Below are 23,113 nucleotides of genomic sequence, written 5' to 3'. Positions count from 1 at the left end.
AAAATAGTATTTTATGGTTTGATGAAAATGGATTCAAATTTTGTATCAAAATACTTATGTGTTTTGTAATTTAAAAATATTGTAAAATACCATCTGTGAGATGTCTACATGATGACGTAATAAAATGAAAATTGATGCATGCAGCTTCTGATTGGTGTACTGTCTACTCAGTAATTTGTACAGGCTTGTTGCGATCAGAACATTTGGGTTCAGAAAATTGATGATCCAGCATGAAGCGAGACCCAAAGAAGAAGCACAAGGTGAGAAATGTGTTGGTTGCCAGCTCTCCATCGATTTTTTGTATATATTGCAAAAATCTTAACACTTCCTGTTAGGTTTTGGTGTTTGTTTTAGTATCCTTGGCTGAATCAAATTTACGGAGTGTTCTAGCTAACTATTTAACCAGAGTAACACTAGCAGCCCTCACAGTTAATGTTTGCTTGCTACTTTCAGCCTCTTTTGTGCATGGGAGAAAATGATCAAGCATTTCAGAATTGTTGTACAATATTACTTTAAAATGCGACAAGCTGGTTTAACTTTTTTTTATAATATAGGACAAAAGGGTGAATATCCCTTGTACTTTTGAAGGTCTTCTGCACAAATTAATTTACCTACTACCAGTAGATGTGAGAGGGTGTTAACAGCCACCTGTGGATGTTACGGACCTTAGCGTCATCAAGTATTGTAATAAACAATACAGGCCGAACTTGAGGGTACACTGAGGCTAAAGGTAAATCTGACTGGCTACTGGCTTATATGGCAGTACTATGAAAGCCATGTAGCCCGCTCAGTAGGTCAGACATCATTACCTCTCACTGCATGAAAAGAAGAATTTGTGTCAGTTAGTGACCCTGCATATTTCGGTGGAATTTCAGGTTAACGACTGTTCACAGGAATCTGCAGGCAGCACAGAAAACTGCCAGGAACTGCCGGGAATTGACGTGGGGTTCCAGTTTCGTGGAGTTTTACAAGCCTGAGAAGCTTGGCAGTTGACCTCCCTGCTCCTAGGTCTATAGGGGGGCTTTCACATGTAAATGACAAAACTGTGATCTTTACAAATGCAAATCACGACAGTTTCACTCAGTGGTGCAGAGGTTACACCTTTTTCTAAAAGGTACTAACTCCCTTTTAAGAAAATCTCTCCTATAAATACATCAGGCTTAGTATAATTATAGAATCATAAATTGTAGCTGGAATAGATTTGCCTTATATAAGTTAGTATGCTATAATGAGTGTAATCAATGATACAATTTTCAGGGTACATCTGATGATACATCTAAGAGAAGTCTTTCTGCTGACACCAAAACACTGTGCTTCACATAAAGCATATCAGCTGTGTCATCGCGTGACAAAGTCCCAAACATTTGTCCTCCCAAACTACTGGTAAAAAATCTGCATTTTATTCACATGTCCATGGCATACTAAGCTGTTGACTCTGCTGAAATTGCCTCATAATTTGGATTTCAATTGTCCTATTGTTGTTATTAAACTATTTCAGTATTCTATTAAAACACTCAACACTTTTATCCAAAGCGACTTACAATAAGTGCATTCAACTATGAGGGTACAAACACAGAACAGCAAGAATCATGTAAGTACATTAACTTAACACCAGAAAGTGGTCCTCAGTCACATACTCATCCCATATAAATGTAAAGTACAATTTAAAAACTGTTTTAACCATGTACAATCCCCAAACTACGGTAAGAGCTAAGCTACAGAGAGAAGCCATTGCTAACTGCTAAGTAACTCTTAGATCTGAATAGCGTGTTAACAACTGTGGGATTATCGAGAAAGTTGCTAAAAGAAGAAGAGAGCATCGAGTGCTTGAGCAGAACGAGTGCATGTTTAAATATGTACTAACTGCTTAAACCTAAGAGTTTGTTCTCGTTAAGTTTTTTCATAAACGTGACTTTTTGTCCTGTTGTATTTTATAGGAAACTGCCCGTCTCTTCACACCTCTGAGGCAAATGGCCGGCGCCACGAACCGGAGCAAGGTTAAGATTAAAGAAGAGACGCGCCGTGCTGTATAAAATACACTGTCTAAGTTTACTTTATCTGATCTATTTCATCATTGTGTTTTCACAGCCTGAGCCCCCCCCCCACAACGAGGCAGTCACTGCACATTAGGCCGAGACTCTCGCTGCAAGTCCGGATTTGCAGTGTGGAAAATGACGCCATTGTCTGTAAGTAACTGTTTAGTAATTGTGTTTTTTTACTGTGGATCTTCCAACGGTGAATTAGCGAGGCTATTTCCGTTTATAATAATTTACTCATGTTGTTTTCCAGCTGCCTGTAAGACGTACTATGACGTACTAAGACGTACTATGAGCCAGTAAGGAACTTCCGGTACATCCAACCGGACCTCGCAGCTCTTGCAGCAGCATTGAAAAGTTCAGGAGTCGACAGAGAAGAAAGAGGGTAAGATTAGATTCATTAGATAATTTTTCAGTTACATGTGTAGGTGTATATTGTCATTGAACTGTGCTAATTGTACTGATTGTGTTTACAGCTGATTGAAGCGGGACAGATGACATGGATCCATCCTTCCACAGCCAGGAGCTCACCGACCTGTGTGCCACACTTCAAATAAGACTGGAAGCTACACTGAATCTCACAGCTACACACCACAGACGTCTACACACTGGAGCAGATTCGGACAGAGTCCCACAAAGAACTTATTACCCAGAGGCGGCAAAGAGACATTTCAAGCTTCACCTGATTAGTTTTTCACTGGCTAGGCCAGTTGTGTTTTTACAATATTTGTGCTGTATGTAAATAAAGCTTTGACTCAACATATACCTTTTTAAATGTTTTTTTCCCTCTACAATATGTTCAACATATAACATCAAGCATCACATGAATAAATGTATAGTCTTCAGTAACTGCAGTGCTTTTGGTAAAGGCTTACTAATAATTAATATTAATAAATAAATTATTTGTAATAATAACTATATTAATTATTATTAATATTGTGTGGGAGGGGTTTACCCACATGTGTATTATAATGACCCAGGGTGACCAATAGCAACAGATCTACCAGCCAATCACAAGTGACTTTCCGTTTCAAAGGTCTGTGGTTTCATCCAATGGTGAAGTGAGATAAGTTCTCACAAGCGATTTTGCTGCGATTCATATGCTAATTAGATCACACCTTCGCTCCGCGACTCCTGCATTTGCATACCATTGCATCAATGACTGCCCAACACATCATTTATTATTATTTTAATTATTAACAATTGAAATATTTATTAATTCATTTCTCAGAAACTACTTGCTATGGATAAATGTGATATGAGTAGTCTGCTTATGAAGGACTTGTTAATCTTTGTCGTCAGTGTTGCTGGTGCAAGGTAGACCCTTCATTCCCGAACAGGTACTGTAGGTCAGACTATTTGAACTGTGAACATTCCAGATTTATGGCATGCCTTGATAGCTGTTGCTCTCAAAAATGGTCCACTTAATCAACCGAGTGAGTGTACTGCTGAAGGGATAGATAAAATAGGCGGATATATATATATATATATATATATATATATATATATATATATATATCATATACACCTTTATGATTTGGTGCTGCAGTGAGTCAAAATAAACTACAATGTGTGGTAAAAGATCATGTCACCCAGTGCAACAGTGTGTGTCGCTAATGTTTTTGGATCACAACGGAGCCAGTGGAAACAGCCAGCAAGAAAAATGTCCTTTAAATCAAAACTGAGTAAATGTACACCACTGGCAGCCCCAATAAGTAGTTCATATCAGTGTAAATGACATCTTGGATACCAGTCTCTAGTAGAGCTAGGACAATAACAGACAGACAGAACAAAGTCCAAGCAGAATGACCATAAATACTGCACATCAGGCTTCAGTTCTTTTCAAGTTTTTGTATTATAGTTTTTGGAGGAAACTGAGCTCAAGGATTTTTGTTCTGTGTGAGAGGACAGAGCACTGCCATGGCTCCACAGGTATCCACAAGGGACAGGAAATATCCAGACAAAGACTGTGCTTAACCATTAAGAAAATGAGTAGACTCCATTTTTTAAAAATTCAAAGTAGTCATGTTAAGTATCATCAGTATAGTATAGAACAAACAGTGCAGTACAGACTTTACCTTCAACCAGAGCACAAAGATAACAGTGACTTACCACTACAGCTAAGACGACTCCACCACAGGTGACTTACGTCAACACTGAACAGCATGGGAGTTAGACATTTGAATCGTCAAATGATGGAATGTCATGTGTTTTTGACGCAGGAACTGAAAAAGCATACCTGTGGATGATCTCATGGAGTCCTGAGTGTGTGAGAGACTGGATGGACAAGGTTCACAGCACAAAGTCTGTCAGGAGGTGAGAAAGTGACTCCTTTCTCCACAGCCATCTGGGTTAAACATTTACTCTCTGCTGGAGAGAGGCTGTGTGCTGAGTGTGACACTTTGAGAGAAGACCATACCATTAAAATGTAGCTTCCAAAGCAGGGGTGGGTAATCTTTTTACTATAAAGGGCAATTTTAATATTCATAACATCCTTCAAAGGGCATACTAAAAATGTAAACATAGCATATATAACACCAGGGCTCGAGACTAACTTTTTACATTGGTTGAACTGGTGCACCTAAATGAAAAAGTTAGGCGCACCAGCACATGACTTAGGTTCACCCAAATTTTTTCACTGCACCTTTTAGCACTTCAATAATACACCTATTAAACCGTTTCCCATACACATTGGTAATTTCTTAACTTGGGCTGGGTATGGCCACTGAGTTCCCAAATCAATTAGTTTCCGATTCAATATCATTCAATATCAATTTAGTTAAGGAAATTTCATTGTACAATACCAATTTTGTTTGGATGTGTAACTGTGCAAGGAAACCTCTAACTTGGTGCATTATTTAAAAATATTAAGGACACTGTCATGGGGATAGCCCGTGCCCTGTAAAGTAAGATACACGCTCATACACAGCATGAAATATTTAGGGGCATATTATACAGGTAATGCATTTTAAAATAAAGACACAGCGAATGGCGTCCACATTAAGCATGTGAAACACTGTATTGTTTGTCACCTGTTTCCTCACTGCGGTGCATGTGTATGCTGTTAGACCCAGGACTGCCGAACCAGTGATGGAGGATACCATCTGATTATAAACAGGGGTTCCCGGGGGAAGGCACCAAGTATGGCAGAATTGGAGGGGGATTGAGTGTGTCATTGCATAAATGCTGTTTTAAGTTGTTTTGAGGACTAATATGGAACCACAAGTGTGTTTGCGTTATTTGTTATCCAGTAGAGGATGTTCATATTTTTTTGTGTACCAATTGTAATCACCAAAGTTGAACTTTTATTTAATTTTGTATTTTTTGTTACCAATATTATAATTGTATTTTTTTCTTCTGTGTTTATTTTCTTATCTATTATCAGGCCTGCACGGTAAATATTGCTGCAGGAGGAAAGAAGTTGCAACTGAAACCAAAAATATATATATATACACTTGGACTGCAGAACTGGAACTGTTTCAGTGTTTGTGCCATAACCGCTTGGGCCAACCTTACAGTCACCCGTCACAAAACATTTTTTGATGGATGACATATTGTCCCAGAAAATATTGTGCTATATTATATTATTGTCATCATTGTGAAACCATTTAAAACCACTGGAATAATGATAATATTATAGTATAATCATGCGAATACACCGTTAAAGTGCAATGAACTTAATTCTTAAGAATGTTCGGACTGACATTTGAATTAGAAGAAAAAACTATGAAAATATCTTCAACAAATAAAACATAAATAAAATAAACCACACCCAACCACAACAACATATAAAATTAACTCTCTGGCTCTGTTAACAAAACCTGCTCTTGAATAAATCATAAACATTTAGTATATGTATGTTACCAGCTTGGTAAACAGGATTGGATGGTTATGATTTACAGTGCTGTGAAAAAGTATTTTCCCCCTTCATGATTTTTTTCTTTTGTGCATATTTGTCACACTTAAATGATTCAGATCATCAAACAAATTTTAATATTAGACAAAGATAACCCGAGTAAATACAAAATGCAGTTTTTAAATGATGATTTCATTTATTAAGGGAAAAAAGCTATCCAAACCTACTTGGCCCTATGTGAAAAGTAATTGCCCCCCCTTGATAAATCATGAATGAACTGTGATTAACCACATCTTTTGGAAAGCTGAGTTCAATTTCACTAGCCACACCCAGGCCTGATTACTGCCAGACCTGTTGAATCAAGAAATCACTTAAATAGAACCTGTCTGACAAAGTGAAGTAGGCTAAAAGATCTCAAAAAGCAACACATCATGCCGCGATCTAAAGAAACAGACAGGAGACTCTGACACAGGACAAACCAACCACTTCTTTTGCTCTGATCCTGAAGCAGCAGCGTTAATAATTGGTAATAATCATTGACAGTCATCTGAAACCCTGTATTCACACTTTTTGTTGCCACTGTTCTTAAACTAATTCCGTTACTGAGCTCTCCTCTCTTATCTCCGCTTCACTCCAATATCTCTCTCACCCTGAATTTGCTTCATTGCTGGAAAATGTGTAAAGTTCTCTTGGAGATCCACTTTGAAAATCTCCAACTTCCGCTGGAAAGACTGGACAGCTGCTACCAAATCACACAGAGTTGTTCTTGCCCTGCAGTTTTAAGTTGAGGTCATTTAGGTGTGAGGTTATGTCAACTAAGAAGGCCATAAAATATTTTTTTCTCTCATCTTCCAAAAAATGAGCAAACTGTATGGCCTTATGATTCTTCTGTTGTTCCAGGAACATTTATATTTCATTTCGAATGGCCCAAACACGTGCTAGAACTCTGCCTTTGCTCAACCATCTAACATCGCAGTGCAGCAGTAGGTCATTTGAATTTGCATCAACTTCCGTCAGGAATTCTTGAAGGAGGCGATGTTTATCAAGTTTCATCACAGTATTCATAACCTCTTCATACTCTTCTGAAAGAGCAGAACAGACTGATGGATAATGCAGTTATATCATGGAGGGAGCTCCATCGGTGGTGATGGAAACAACATCTTTCATACTGATACCTCTCTGTGTTAACATTTCTTTTATAGCTAAGTATATGTCTTCCCCTCTGGTGTGTGTTGTAAGTGCTGTGATGCCTAAAATGTCGTCACAGAAATCGTTCCTCTCTGCGTGGTAAGATCTGACATATACCAAAAGTTGAGCATTGTCACTAATATCAGTTGATTCATCAACTGCTAAAGCTATGCAAGGTGCACTCTTAATAGCAGCAGTGAGCTGTGACTGAACATCCTCTCCTAATATTTCTGTGCGTATTGTGGCTGTCGTGGCTGAGAGGGGGATTTGTTGAATCGTCTTTCTTTTCCATCCAGAAGTGTTTGGGACACAGCATTTATGCACTCTTTAAGGATGCTCACATCTGTAAAGGGCTTTGTATGTTGTCCCAAAATCCACTGTATTCTCAGCGAACACTCGTGTAAGCTATTTTATTTAGTGACTTTATTGTTGAGGGTTGATGTGTAGTTCCTGTTGTAAGCGGGTTGTTGGTTGGGACTCTTATTTTGAAAGGGGGTTTTAACGGAAGGGTGTTCTGTGAAGAGAGAAGTGGTGAAATGTGACGGAGAATAAACGGGTGTGATGTCCCGAGTTCATGACCATCTCTCGTGTCCTTTTTCGGCTGAGGCCTGACATATAAGACAACAAAACGCTCGGCTACATTGGTGGCAGCGGTGGTATTCTGCCCACTCAAAGCCCATCGCAAGATAAGTGCACTGTGAAGACGAATGAAGCAGCTCATAAAGTTTTAGCAAGTTAGCTAATGTTAGCCACAGCTAACCAACGTATCGCTAAAGTTGTGGATGGATATTCTGTGCCGTATTCCACGTGGAAATCCAGCGCTCTCCCTCACTATAGCAATAAGAGAGTGTTGGTATTGAAAGAACGACAACATATATTAAGATGTGGAGGGGTGACGCTAATCCCCTGGACTACAAGGTGCAGTACGGAGAGAGATCCATCGCAAGCAACGTCAGGATCGAGCTCCCGCTGCCCTTCACTGGGGAGGAAAAGGAAAGTTTCCCCTGCTGGGCTTGACAGTTTGAGGTGGCCATGCAGGCTCTGGTGACTGGCGCGGGAGGTGACTTTGAGTATGAACTTGTCCGGATTTTACCAACCCGCCTGGCCAGAGCTGCGTTTCTCTTGTGGGATAGCCTGCCGAAGGCCGTTCAAACTGACTATTCTGCAGTAAAGGAGAAACTACAAGAGGCTTTTGGACAAAGACATTTTCTGGACCGCTTCAGAGCATACCTCTCCGCTCGTCCTCGAGCTTTAGGTGAGAGTTTGGAAGTATATGCAGCAGAAATAAGCAAACTAGTCCAAGAAGCATTCCCAGGCTATGGGGATGTAGCTCAAAGAGAGGAAAAGTTCCGCAGATTTCTACATGGCCTTGACCCGTCCCTGAGAGCTAAATGTCATGAGCAGGGGGCTGATGTTGCGGCCCAGACACCAGCTACAACACATATGGGCCATTGGAAGGAAAAGAGCACCTCATATGTGAAAGGATGCATTGAAGGGACTGAAGTCAATATACTAGTGGATTCTGGGGCAACAGAGTCATTCATCAGTGCTGATTTCCGCATGGCTGTCCCAGCGCTGTGCAGACGACCCCTGAACCCTGATCTCATTGCTGCACGTGCGATGAATGGCCAGATGCTCGACACTTTGGGCACTATAACTGCCACTCTACGCTTGGGTAATGAGTCCTGGCAGCAGGTTTTCTATGTACTTAGGGGATCTACACAAGCAGTACTGCTGGGTTTGGACTTTCTTGTTCCGAATCACGCCCTGTTGGATTTTGCCCATGGCCGACTGCAGTTGTGGGACACAGTTACTCCCCTTTTAAGTGACAAAGACTTGGTTCCTGAGTGCTGTAATGTCACGGTCTCCACTGCCCTGAACTTACCCCCCCTCAGTGAAATGATAGTTCCTGTCAGTGTATCTCCAGCTGGGCCCGTTGACCAGCTCCCAGACTTTGTGGGATACTTAGCTCCCAATCTCCAGCCGAATAGTGAGTTTGTTGTGGCTCACACGGTGACACTGGTGAAAAATGGAGTCACTGCAGCCCGTGTCTTAAACCCTACAGACAGAGTTATTGTGCTAAGAGAAGGCATGCATTTGGGGGAGTTTTTGTCGGTCGATGAATCTGAGCTAGTACTATAATAATGGAGAGTGGAGGTTTTGTATTGACTATCGCCGCTTAAACAGCGTAACAGTGAGAGACTGCCACCCCCTTCCCAGGGTGGATGACACATTGGATGCATTAGCAGGCTCCGTGTGGTTTAGCACGTTGGACTTTTCTAATGGCTACTGGCAAGTTGAGGTCGCTGAAGATGACAGGGGAAAAAACGCTTTCACAACAGGGAGGGGCCTCTACCAGTGGCGTTCGATGCCGATGGGTCTCACCAACTCGCCTGCAACATTTCAGCGCATGATGGAGCTCGTGCTTAGAGGGCTCCCATGGCAGGTGTGTATGGTGTATCTCGATGATGTGCTGATATACAGCCCCACCTTTGAGGAACATCTCTCCAGCCTGCGGGAAGTTTTCTCCAGGATTCAGGCGGCGGGTCTTAGGTTGAATTCTAAGAAATGTCATCTGGCTCAAGATCATGTGGTGTTCCTGGGGCATGTTGTGTCTTGCCGTGGCCTGCAGCCAGACCCACAAAACACAGACAAGGCCAGAACATGGCCTACTCCACAGACTCCAACTGAAGTGAGGGCATTTGTGGGCCTTTGCTCTTACTATAGACGCTTTGTCAGGGACTTTGCCCAGCGTGCGGCTCCGTTGCACCGTCTCACATGTAAAGACACACCTTTCCAATGGACAGCGGAGTGTGATGCAGCCTTTGTGTATCTTAAAGGGGTGCTCTCATCTGCTCCGGTGGTCACCTTGCCTGATTTCAACTGCCCCTTTAAAGTGTATACGGATGCCTCCATGGACGCTGTGGGGGCCATATTGGCAAAGGACAGGGATGGATTGGAGAGAGTGGTAGTGTATGCCAGTCAGTCGCTCACTGCCACCGAAAGACGCTGGTCCACTTTTGACAAGGAGCTGTGGGCCGTACGGCAGTTCAGACACTACATTGGATCGGCTGCCTTCACTATCATAACGGATCATAAGCCCGGATGGATACTGGAGCTGGATCCTTTCAACTGGGCCATACAGTACAAGGATGGAAAACGGCATACTAATCACGTCGACCTCCGGATCCTGAGCCTGACACAATGAGGAACACCATAAGGGACACATCCGGCCAAGTGAATGTCGTGGACTCTGACAGGGAGTCGAGTGATTCCAGGATAGGCAGTTCACAGTCTCAGTCACCGTTGCAAAACCCCAGATCCCTAGTTCCTCCACAAGGGGGCAGCATGAGGACATGGACTGTGAGTTAGATAACTTTTCCTTTATTCATTCACTTTCCCAGGATGAGACTGAGATTAAGCTGCGGCAAAAAGGATGATCCCGACATTAGTGCTGTGTTGGACTGGATTGAGGTGAAAAGGTCTCGACCTCCACGGTGGCAGATGAGAGGGAGCTCTCTGTGACTTCGTAAGATATGGACTGAATATCCTCGTCTTTCTGTGGTGAATGGTGTGCTCTGTCGGTCAGTGAATTCCTCTCTCACAGGGGACACTCAGTATCAGGTGGCTGTGCCCTCCTCGTTTATCCCTGATTTACTGCAGCACCTTCATGGAGGCCCTGCATCAGCACATTTTTCTGCAGAGCGGGTGTGGGAACGAGCGAGGCAATCGTGTTACTGGCCCTGTATGTTTAAAGATGTTAGGCAGTGGTGTGAGCAGTGCATCCCCTGTCAGACCCGCAGGGCCCCTGTCCCTAAACATCGGGCGCCGATGGGGGGTCCCAAGCTACTCAACCATTCCAGAGAGTGGCGATGGACATTCTGGAACTACCAGTGACGTCTAAGGGTAACAGATATGTGTTGGTTGTTGAGGACTACTTTACCAAGTTTGTGAATCTGTATGATCTTCCTAATCAAACTGCTCATTCAGTCGCAAAGTGTTTGTTTGAGGGTTATGTGTTGGTTCATGGTGTTCCGGAGATGGGTTAGGGGAAAGGGGGAAATTGTTCAGAGACTGTGTCAGCTTCTGAGGATTAAGAAAACGCTCACCACGCCATATAATCCAAAATCAGATGGTATGGTGGAACGCTTTAATCGGACACTCATTGACCAGTTAGCTAGATCGTTGCTGGCCTGTGGAGGGACGACTATCTACAACATGTTGCATTTGCCTACAACACCTCAGTGCATGCCAGTACGGGTTACACGCCTTACTACCTGACTCATGGGCGGGAAGCCCGTGTCCCGGTGGATGTGTTAGTGTCCCCTCAGGCGGTGCATTTGGACTTGACTTTGTCTCACGCTGACTTCGTAGCCTCTCTGGTGGGGAGGCTGGAAACTGCTTTCGGCAGTGCCAGGCAGTTTAGTATCAGTGCTCATGAGACACAGAAACTTTATTATGATGTGACTGTTTGTCATCGGCCATATGCAGTAGGAGATCTGGTGTGGCTGCACAATCCTACAGAGGACCGTGTGAAGCTGGCTCCCCACTGGAAGGGTCCCTACAAGGTACTGGCTGTGATGGACTCTAATGGAGAAAGTGGACTGACCTATCGCATTGACTGTCCTTTCAATCCTGGACAGGAGCGGGTGGTTCATTATGACAGACTCAAGGCTTACACTCTACCACTGCCGGTGGGTTCTGCGTGTAGTCCCCCGGCTTCTCCTCTTCATGCTCCCTCGCTACAGGACGAGGGGTCACCCGATGGAGGCTGCGGGGCTGAAGAGCCGCTGGTGGGTAGTGACACCGGCCCAAGAGAGGCTCACCAAACTGTGTCCCGTTCTGGAAGAGCTGTGAGACAGCCGGTTCATTTCAAGGAATATGTTGTTTATGAGTAACTGATCTGTTCGACAGTTGTGTGGGTTAACTGAAATTTTTTTTTGTTGTGGTCCGGGTAAATGTGGAACATGGTATCATATGTATATATATAGATATATATGGGTTTTTTTTAATATATATATTTGTATATATATATATATATTTTGTTTTTGCTTTTGCTGTTATTATTGGTTTTGTGTATTGATATTGTCACTGTTTAGAAAGAGGGATGTTTCTTTTGTTAGGGGGGAGGTATGTAAGCTATTTTATTTAGTGACTTTATTGTTGAGGGTTGATGTGTAGTTCCTGTTGTAAGCGGGTTGTTGGTTGGGACTCTCATTTTCAAAGGGGGTTTTAACGGAAGGGTGTTCTGTGAAGAGAGAAGTGGTGAAATGTGAAGGAGAATAAACGGGTGTGATGTCCCGAGTTCATGACTATCTCTCGTGTTCTTTTTCGGCTGAGGCCTGACATATAAGACAACAAAATGCTCGGCTACACTCGTATGTCCGCTATAGTGCGGCGAGGGAATGAGAGAGGACCCGCGTAGATCGCTCATACTGGGCTTTGAGCTCATTTATTTTCCGCGTCCTTACCTCGGACTGCTGCGGGTAGGAGTCTTCAAAGTGTCTGTGTTTGTTTTAATAATGGCGTTTTAAATTGCCGCTTTTGACAACCGCAAAAGACTCAGAGCAAATGACACGCACCAGTCTTGTTGAGCTCACTGCAGGAAGAACAAACACATACGTTTCTGTCCACTCTGCTCGGAAGACTCAGTTTTAAACGTCAACTTTTGATAACGCCATATTTCGCCTTCATCTCCGTCTGCGTGCTTCTCTCTACCCAGCAACCCGGCTACACAGTATATGATAACAACACATGCGGCTCCACTGGGCTGGCGTCATTATGCCTGATTAAAAGTCTCTTAAAAGTCAAACAAGGCCGCCGATGTATTTATACTTTTTTTTTTTTAATGGAGAGTCACGGTCCGGATGGAAACCTCTCGTGGTCCGGATTTGGACCGGAGTCCGCCAGTTGGTGACCCCTGGTGTAGCTAGAGAGAATACACTGCCAGCATTGTTGTGTTTTATACCTCAGGCTGAGAGAGAACCATGGGAAGGTAACATAAACTGTTTAATCTGCAAACCCTGTGCATATAGCTACCAATAATGCTAACATTAGTAAGTAAAATACGGTTATTTAATGTGTGGTTGAAATTATTTTCAACTTCATGTTTAAAATAAGCAGTGGTGGAATGTATTTAAATACATTCACTCATGTTCTTTACTTAACTACATATTCAAGTTTCAATCAACTCTATACTTCTCCATATATCTCAGATACAAATGTACTTACTGTGCAGCTGAAACAACTTTTCAGATAAAAATTATATAGACCATGTCTACTGAAGGTTAAAGGGGACATATTATGAAAATTCCACTATTTTAGTGCTTCTACACATTAATGTGGGTATCTGGCATGTCTACCAACCCAAAAACTCTGGAAAAAAAACACTCGTGCGTTTTGTTATGGTTCCTCTACTTCAGAAACGTCATGCTTGAGTGACTCGAATGAGCTTCCTATGTATTGTGTCGTCACAATACAGTGGGAGTCTCCCTACATGGCCTTGGCCCACCCCCCCACTCGTTACGTCGGGTTTACACCGGACGCAGAAGCGCCGCGCAGCGCAGCACCATTCTCAAGCGCGCAGCCGCCTGGCTGTTCACACGGGACGCGCATTTCTCCGCGCTGGTCAGCCCCATAGACTGTATATATAAGGTCAGCCCGCGATTCTGCTTTCTCCGCTTGTTGTTGTACCTGTTGAATGTCGGGGTTCGGGGGTAAATGATGGTCTTCATAGCCCCCCCCCCCCACCCCTCTCTTTCTCTCTCTGTCTGTCTGCTTGTGTGCTTGTAGTGGATGGGCAGAGGGGGACATTTAATTATGTGATTGTGAAAATTGGGAAAATTAAAACTCCAGGACAACAGAATAGGAATACAAAGTATGGGATGCATATTTGATAATTTATATCATATAAAATATGTAATTTATATCGTTTAAAATCATGGGGGGAGAGGGGGGAGGGGGGAGCTGGCTCATTACCATTTAAAGGAACAGGCACTCAAAACAGGTCACTCTGTGGAGGGCTGTTTTAGACCCCAAGGAACCATATCAACTTGTGGTAAAATGGGCATACGATGTCCCCTTTAATTCATGTGTCTTGGAATTACACCACGGAGCTAATTTACTATGTTTTACACGTTTATTTTTTAGAGGTGCTATTGAGTCTAATGTTAATCGTAATGACTTTACAGAGCTATCGACGAGATGGTCAATCTTAGTGGAGCTAGGGTTTTTAAAGAATTTGTTGGTTATATCGACGGATAATACGGGTTTAAATGTAATTGGAATTATTTCCTTAAATTTAGCTACAGCACTATCAGGTAGACATATAGAAAATGAGTTTTTTATTAGTGGCATATATTCTGATAATGAAAAGTTGAAGGTTATAAAATTATGGTCTGATAGGATTGGATTGCGCGGAAGTACTGTTAGATTTTCAAGTTTGACACCGTATGATAATACAAGGTCAAGTGTGTGGTTACAACAATGAGTAGGTTGGTGTACACACTGACTGAAACCAATTGAGTCTAGTACTGAAATAAATGCTACGCTAAGGCTATCATTATTACTGTCAACATGAATATTAAAGTCACCAACAATAATAATTTTATCGGTCTTGAGGACTAGGTTTGATAAAAACTCCGGGAACTCCGTAAAAAAATCTGAATAAGCCCCAGGAGCACGGTAAACTACAGCAAATGTGATTGGCTGTTGGTGTTTCTTGGATTGGCGTGGAAGACTAAGAACAAGACTTTCAAATGAGTTGTATCTTAGTTTAGGATTAATTGATAGACTGGAGTTAAAAATAGCAGCAACTCCACCTCCTCGGCCGAATTCTCTGGGAACGTGTGTATTTACATGACTGGGGGGAGTAGATTCATTTAGGCTGACATATTCATCGAGATGCAGCCAGGTCTCAGTGAGGGACAATAAATCTATTTTTTGATCTGAGACTACTTCATTAACTAAAATAGCCTTTGATGACAATGATCTTATGTTTAAAAGTCCACATTTAAAAGTCTTTGTTACTTGAGTTGTTGCAGAGGTTGTGTTAATTTGTATTAGATTTTTGGGTAGAATTCTCCCTCTTTATTGTTTGATTTACATAATTTAGTGGGACGGTGGACAGACACAATCTCTATGGGTTTGTGGTTGTGTGACTGATCCAGAGGGAGCGCAGAGAAGTGTGTAGCACTGCAGCTCTGCGTCCTGGTCCCAACTCTGGGTTGTCATTTAATAGACTGGGTAATATTCCTAGATAAGAGAGATGCCCCATCCCAAGTGGGATGAACGCCATCTCTCCTAACAAGACCAGGTTTCCTCCAAAAAGTTTGCCAATTATCTACAAAGCCCACAGCGTTTACAGGACACCACCTCGACAGCCAGCGGTTAAAAGACAACATGCGGCTAAACATGTCATCACCTGTTGTGTTAGGGAGAGGTCCAGAGAAAATGACTGTGTCCAACATCGTTTTTGCAAAAGCACACACCGACTCCACATTAACTTTAGTGACCTCCGACATACGAAGCTGGGAGTCGTTGCTGCCGACGTGAATTACGATCTTACTGTATTTACGTTTAGTTTTAACCAGCAGCTTCAGTTTGGATTCGATGTCGCCGGCTCTGGCCCTTGGCATGCAATTGACTATGGTCGCTGGTGTCGCTAACCTCACGTTTCTCAGAACCGAGTCGCCAATGACCAGAGTTTGCTTCTCAACGGGTGTGTCGTTGAGTGGCGAGAATCTGTTTGAACGTGAGCTGGTGGGTCTTTAATCGTGGGCTTTTTAAGATAGCACTATGCCCCCTCCGGACAGTCACCCAGCCGCCCTGGGCTCCCGGCTGCACGGGACAAGTCGAGGGACTGCTAGCGGAGGCTAAGCTAGGTGGCTCCGCGGCGGCTAGCGGGGGCTTGTCAAGCTCTTTATGCAGAAGATTTTAATATAGACTTGATGCATCATGGAGACCAGAAGGTGAAACAATATACAAACGTGTGGTAGTGGGGCGTGGTCAGCGTCGGCTGCAGGAGGGAGGGAGTGGAGATGGGGTTCTGGGATCGGTGCCAGGGAGAGAGTCTGATTGTACACAGGTGTTCCAGTTCAACTAATGACTCTCTCCCCTTTATCAGCAGTAGCGCGCTGGGGCACGGGGGTCGCCCAGGAACCAGCACACAGCAAACGAAGAGACGTGTCTGGTGTTGTATATTTGTATGAGTGATAATATTGGAAAATAAAGAGACTTAGAAGAAACCTACCTGATTCCCCCTTGTGTTCATGACGAGGAACCCACGGTGACGCAGATACGTGTTACACTGGCGCCCAACTAGACTCGTCATGGACCAAGAGCGGGACCAGAACCCGATACAGCCGGCGGTAGCACTCGGACAGATGATGGGGGATGTCGTGGCCATGCAGCGGGAGCAGGCGGCCTTTAATAGGCAGTTCCTGGGGATGGTCCAGAACCAGATGGAGCATCTCATCTCCCGGCCGACGGTAGCTCCGTCCCCCGCGGCCCGCTCCCCGTTGGCAGGCATAACACTCCACAAAATGTCGGAGGCGGACGACCCTCAGTCCTTCTTGGATATGTTTGAGGCGACGGCGGAGGCGTGTGAGTGGCCGGTGGAGGAGTGGGCAGTGCGTCTTCTCCCCCTGCTGTCAGGGGAGGCACAGACGGCAGCGCTGGGGCTGCCGGCGGCGGCCAGAGCAGAATACCGGCACGTGAGGAGGGCGGTGCTGGACAGGCTGGGGCTGACGCCGGAGGACCATCGCCGGAGGACCATCACCGGAGGTTCCAGGACGCCAGGCTGGGGGTCGAGGACCGTCCTTTCGCGTACGCCCAACAGCTGCGTGACGCGGCTACACGGTGGCTGCAGCCAGGGGGCTCCGCCGCGGAGGACACGATGCTGGGGAAGGTGGTCCTGGAACAGTTGATATGGGGGCTACCGGACCGGACCTCGGCGTGGGTGCGGTATCATCAACCAGCGACGCTGGAAGCGGCCGTCACCCTGGCAGAGGACCACCTGGCAGTTCATTCTGGGAGGCGTGCCCCCTCATGGAAGTGGGGCAAGTGATCCGGGTTGCCGGCCCTGCAACACCCTCCCCCGGTGCGGGAGCGACATACCGAATCCCGGTAAGGATTCAGGGGGGTGTACACCAGGCTATGGTGGATTCTGGCTGCATGCAGTCAATGATTCACCAGAACCTGGTTCGACCTGGGGCTTTGGTGGAGGCGTGTTGGGTAAATATTAAGTGTGTGCATGGGGATATTCACAGATACCCGATGGTGACAGTGGAAATTAGACACCAGGGAAAAAAGAATAGAACAAAGGTCGCGGTTAGCTCCCACCTGACGCACCCCCTAATCCTGGGAACTGATTGGCCGGGGTTTCATTCTGTAGTGGGGCAGTGTGTGGGGGTGCGCTCACGACAGACAGGGACTTTTGACGTGTGCGCTGCGCTCAGAGGTGACGCGAGGTTATCCGACACTGCAGACAGGGGGGAGGAACCAGCGGTGACTCCCCAGGAGGCACCGCTGGTACCTGAATTACACTCCATGGAAGATTTTCCATTCGAACAGTCTCGTGATGACACTCTACGCTCAGCCTTTGATCAAGTGATACAAATTGATGGTCACATGGTGCGCCCTGACGTGGCACAGACGTTCCCATATTTTTCATTGATCAGGGACAGGCTATACCGAGTGAGTCGTGACACTCAGATAGGAGGAGAAACCACCCAGTTGCTGGTGCCTAAAAGCCGGCGGGAAATGATTTTCCAGGCGGCTCATTTTAACCCAATGGCTGGTCACCTGGGGTATGATAAAACACTAAGCCGGATAATGACCCGATTCTATTGGCCTGGCATTCGCGGGGAGGTGCGCCGCTGGTGCGCGTCTTGCCGTGAATGTCAACTGGTGAACCAACCAGCCATTCCTAGAGCGCCATTGCTCCCATTACCATTAATGGAGGTTCCATTTGAGCGCATTGGTATGGACCTCATCGGGCCATTTCCCCGGATTGCACGTGGGTATTGCTTTGTGTTAGTCCTGGTGGATTACGCAACGCGATATCCAGAGGCAGTGCCGCTGCGCACCATCTCTGCAAAGAGTGTTGCGCAGGCACTGTTTCAGGTCATCTCCCGAGTCGGGATCCCAAAAGAGATCCTGACTGACCAAGGCACCTCGTTTATGTCACGAACACTAAGGGAACTCTACGGATTACTGGGAGTTAAGTCTATTCGGACCAGCGTGTACCACCCACAGACTGATGGGCTGGTCGAGCGGCTGAATAAGACGTTAAAATCCATGATCCGTAAGTTCATTCATGAAGACGAGCGTAATTGGGCTAAATTGCTTGATCCTCTGTTGTTTGCAGTGCGGGAGGTGCCCCAGGCCTCCACGGGATTCTCTCCCTTTGAACTGTTATTTGGCAGAAAACCACGGGGCATACTGGACCTATTTAGAGAAAACTGGGAGGAAGGTCCATGCCCCAGTAAGAATGAAATTCAGTACGTCCTGGACCTGAGAGCGAAACTCCACACACTGGGGCAGTTATCACGTGAGAATTTGCTCCAGGCCCAGGCACGTCAACAGCGCCTGTACAACAGAGGAGCCAAGCTTAGACAATTCACACCGGGAGAAAAAGTACTTGTATTGCTTCCCTCTTCTAGCTCTAAATTACTCGCCAAGTGGCAAGGACCCTTCGTGGTCACACGGCGGGTGGGGGATGTCGATTATGAGGTTGTGTGTTCTGACAGGGGTGGAGCCACACAAATATACCACCTCAACCTCCTTAAAACATGGAGAGAGGCAGAGCCTGTTTCTCTGGTGTCGCTGGTGAGCGAAAGAGATGAGTTGGGGCCCGAGGTACCAAATTCTATCAATCCGACCTTGCTCCCTTGCGATGACCATCTCTCCCCGGCCCAGAGAGCAGAGAACGCCATGTTGCAGCAGCATTTTGCTGACGTGTTCTCCCCCTTGCCAGGATGCACAAAACTCATACAACATCACGTTGAGACTTCCCCTGGGGTGACTGTACGTTCACGACCCTATCGGCTTCCTGAACATAAAAGAAAAGTTGTTCAGGAAGAATTGGCAGCTATGCTTGAGATGGGGGTAATAGAAGAGTCCAACAGCGCCTGGTGCAGCCCCATCGTTCTTGTCGCCAAGAAGGATGGGTCTGTACGGTTCTGTGTGGACTACCGCAAGGTGAACGATGTCTCACGGTTTGATGCATATCCAATGCCCCGGGTCGACGAGCTCCTGGATCGGCTAGGCACTGCACGTTTTTTTACCACGCTGGATTTGACCAAGGGCTACTGGCAAATTCCCCTGTCTCCAGAGTCCAAGGAGAAAATGGCCTTTTCGACTCCGTGTGGGTTATACCAATTTGTCACACTTCCGTTCGGGTTGTTCGGGGCTCCGGCCACTTTTCAACGCCTCATGGACGGGGTGCTGCGCCCGCACGCCGCATACACCTAACTTCTCTCTCCCCTTTCTCTTGCAGACCGACGCGTCGAACAGGGGGCTGGGGGCGGTTTTGTCTCAGCAGGTAGGGGGCGTCGACCACCCGGTGCTGTACATCAGCCGGAGGCCAGGTACAGCACGATAGAAAAAGAGTGCCTGGCAATCCGGTGGGCGGTCGACACCCTACGGTATTACCTCCTGGGACGCCCTTTCACCCTCTGTTCAGACCATGCTCCGCTCCAGTGGCTCCACCACATGAAAGATGCCAACGCGCGGATCACTCGTTGGTATTTGGCCTTACAACCCTTCAAATTCAAGGTGATCCATAGGCCGGGGGCGCAGATGGTGGTGGCCGACTTCCTCTCCCGTGTAGAGGGGGGGGGAGTAGGTTAGGCTGGACGGCTCCCCGGCCTAAGTCGGGCGGTGGAGGTATGTGGTAGTGGGGCGTGGTCAGCGTCGGCTGCAGGAGGGAGGGAGTGGAGATGGGGTTCTGGGATTGGTGCCAGGGAGAGAGTCTGATTGTACACAGGTGTTCCAGTTCAACTAATGACTCTCTCCCCTTTATCAGCAGTAGCGCGCTGGGGCGCGGGGGTCGCCCAGGAACCAGCACACAGCAAACGAAGAGACGTGTCTGGTGTTGTATATTTGTATGTGTGATAATATTGGAAAATAAAGAGACTTAGAAGAAACCTACCTGATTCCCCCTTGTGTTCATGATGAGGAACCCACGGTGACGCAGGGACGTGTTACAAAACGCTAACAGAGTAACATGAGCAATTGTCACCCCCAAGTCTGAAGATGTCTCCCACAGCATCCCCATATATCTTCCTCTACTTGCATCACCCATTCTAACAGCACATCCATAATTGGCTAGAATTGCTGTCACTCTCTATGTTACATGTAGGTGTTCGCATCCTATTGGATAGTTAAGCCTAAAGTATTTATTCCTAAATCACATTGTGTCCTTACGTCTTGCAACTGGTGAAATACACCAAAGAGTTAAAGTTGGTGAGAGTTGAAGTTGGTGCCTCTCTGTCTGAAGCATCTGAGTTAGATATGACAGTCCCTCAGCGTAGACACTACAATGCACTGCTGGTTGGCCCTTTATCTATAACCTGACCTTGAGTACTGCTAAGAGAGAGAAGGGAGTATCTCTGGAATTAGACAGGCTCTATTCTCCTGTACAGATATGTGTAATATACAATATACATAATATATAGTGGCATATACAGTAATGTGTGAGGATGTTCCAAAATTCCTCAACAGTGAGGGGTATTCAGCTGCAACATTCAACGTCACCACTAAATGTCACTAAATCTTACACACTAAACCTTTAATAGGTAGGTAAAATAATTCTAAAGTTGAAAGTGCTATTGAACATTTTTATTATAAATTATTCTTGTCGCTTTCTGGAAATATCTTAGTGACATGGTAGCTGTCGATTGTGTCAGTCGTGCAAACACACTCAATGGACGATGCGGTGGACAGTGGAGAGATGCCCCCCAAAACTAACCCTGGAGACCACACCAACTGATGTCCCACTGACAGATGTGACGACCTTCCCACTCTGCCTGCGTGCCTTGCTCTGTGCTGGTTTCAGATACTGGGAGTTAGCTGGTGGGTGGAGCTGGGACAATCACCTGCTCCCTGATCTGGGTGGGGCATCAAAGAAGGCATAAAAGACTGTTCTTTTGGGAGTCTGTCTCTCAGCAGGGCCTACTGCACCAGCCTTATCCTTCTTCCTTTGTTTGGTTTGCTGCACCAAACACACATCACATTATATTGTCACTCATCCACACACTTCTGACACAACTGATGTCTCTCATGCTTACACACCCCACCAGTTAATTAATATGCTGTATTAGTTGAGCTAAATGAATTACTTCTGATTGATTTATTTGTGTGTGGCCTCCCTTTTTGTTATCAGCCTTGAGCCAGGTGGTAACCCGGGCATCAATTGTGGCACCCCATCCAGGTTCAGCATCACCTCCAGGGACCCTCTGCTCAGCTGAAAAGACTTTAAATTATATATATAATTTTAATAAGTTCAATTGTACTCAGGTTCTTGTGTTATGTTTCTTGTTGTAAATACTTCAATAGACATTAGAAATAAATCCATTAAAATAATATTTTCTTTAATGCATTTAAAATTATGAACAATACACTCACCTGCCACTTTATTAGGCACACCTGTTCAATTGTTTGTTAACACAAATAACTAATCAGCCAATCACATGGCAGCAACTCAATGCATTTAGGCATCTAGACGTGGTGAAGATGACTTGCTGAAGTTCAAACCGAGCATCAGAATGGGGAAGAAAGGGGATTTAAATTACTTTGAACGTGGCATGGTTGTTGGTGCCAGACGGGCTGGTCTGAGTATTTCAAAAACTGCTGATCTACTGGGATTTTCACGCACAACCATCTCTAGGGTTTACAGAGAATGGTCCGAAAAAGAGAAAATATCCAGTGAGCGGCAGTTGTGTGGACGAAAATGCCTTGTTGATGTCAGAGGGCAGAGGAGAATGGGCAGAGTGGTTCGAGATGATAGAAAGGCAACAGTAAATCAAATAACCACTCGTTACAACCAAGGTTTGCAGAATACCATCTCTGAACCCACAACACGTCAAACCTTGAAGCAGATGGGCTACAGCAGCAGAAGACCACACCGGGTGCCACTCCTGTCAGCTAAGAACAGGAAACTGAGGCTACAATTCAGACAGGCTCACTAAAATTGGACAATAGAAGATTGGAAAAACGTTGCCTGGTCTGATGAGTCTCGATTTCAGCTGCGACATTCAGATGGTAGGGTCAGAATTTGGCGTAAACAACATGAAAGCAGGGATCCATCCTGCCTTGTATCCATCCTGCCTTGTATCAACACGTCAGGCTGGTGGTGGTGGTGTAATGGTGTGGGGGATATTTTCTTGGCACACTTTGGGGCCCTTAGTACCAATTGAGCATCGTTTAAACGCCACGCCTTGTTGAATCTATGCTTCGAAGAATTAAGGCAGTTCTGAAGGCAAAAGGGGGTCCAACCCGGTACTAGCAAGGTGTACCTAATAAAGTGGCCGGTGAGTGTATATTTACATTTGATGAACATTATGTGAACAAATATTTACAGGAACATTGTGGAATTTCATGAAGATTTACTTTTCTACCAGTTTTTCTACTAAAGAAAAAGTCTGTCCATTCTCTCCTGCTCTCTCCTCTCTTCCGCCTCTCTCTGCAGCCTCATATCTATCTTGATGAGCTCTAAAAGCTTATTATCTCTCTCCCTCCTCTTCTTCCCTGATGCTGGACGGCTGTCATATTTATCCTATACCTGCTTCTGCTCCTCCTCCTGAATCACCCAATGCTGAACTTGGCCCTGGTTGGTCCTTGGGGATTAAGGGCCTATGACAGGAGGGTCGGTAGAATGCCTCTGTCCCAACACCCCATCCATGAGGAAAAACCATGGCCAAGCAGCAGCAGTGGGTTTCCCATTTACTCCCCCTCCTGACTCAGGATACTTGAAATCCCAACACCGGAGTAACAGAAGAAATCCATTATGGTAGTCAAATAGCAGCAGAAA

The 23,113-nt window shown here is 45.3% G+C and overlaps 1 long non-coding RNA gene across 1 annotated transcript; it reads left to right on the top strand.

Annotated features, from left to right (window-relative positions):
- The first annotated feature begins 2,126 nt into the window (after positions 1-2,126).
- LOC118106109 lies at positions 2,127-2,572 on the top strand. Its single transcript, XR_004695180.2, has 3 exons — positions 2,127-2,186; positions 2,290-2,421; positions 2,513-2,572. It is a non-coding gene; the product is annotated as an uncharacterized LOC118106109 (long non-coding RNA).
- Positions 2,573-23,113: the final 20,541 nt, after the last annotated feature.

The sequence above is a fragment of the Hippoglossus stenolepis genome, chromosome 4, assembly GCF_022539355.2.
Source record: "Hippoglossus stenolepis isolate QCI-W04-F060 chromosome 4, HSTE1.2, whole genome shotgun sequence".
Taxonomy (NCBI): Eukaryota; Metazoa; Chordata; class Actinopteri; order Pleuronectiformes; family Pleuronectidae; genus Hippoglossus; species Hippoglossus stenolepis.
Note: the sequence above shows the minus strand (reverse complement) of the source record. Positions and strands in the feature narration are given on the sequence as shown.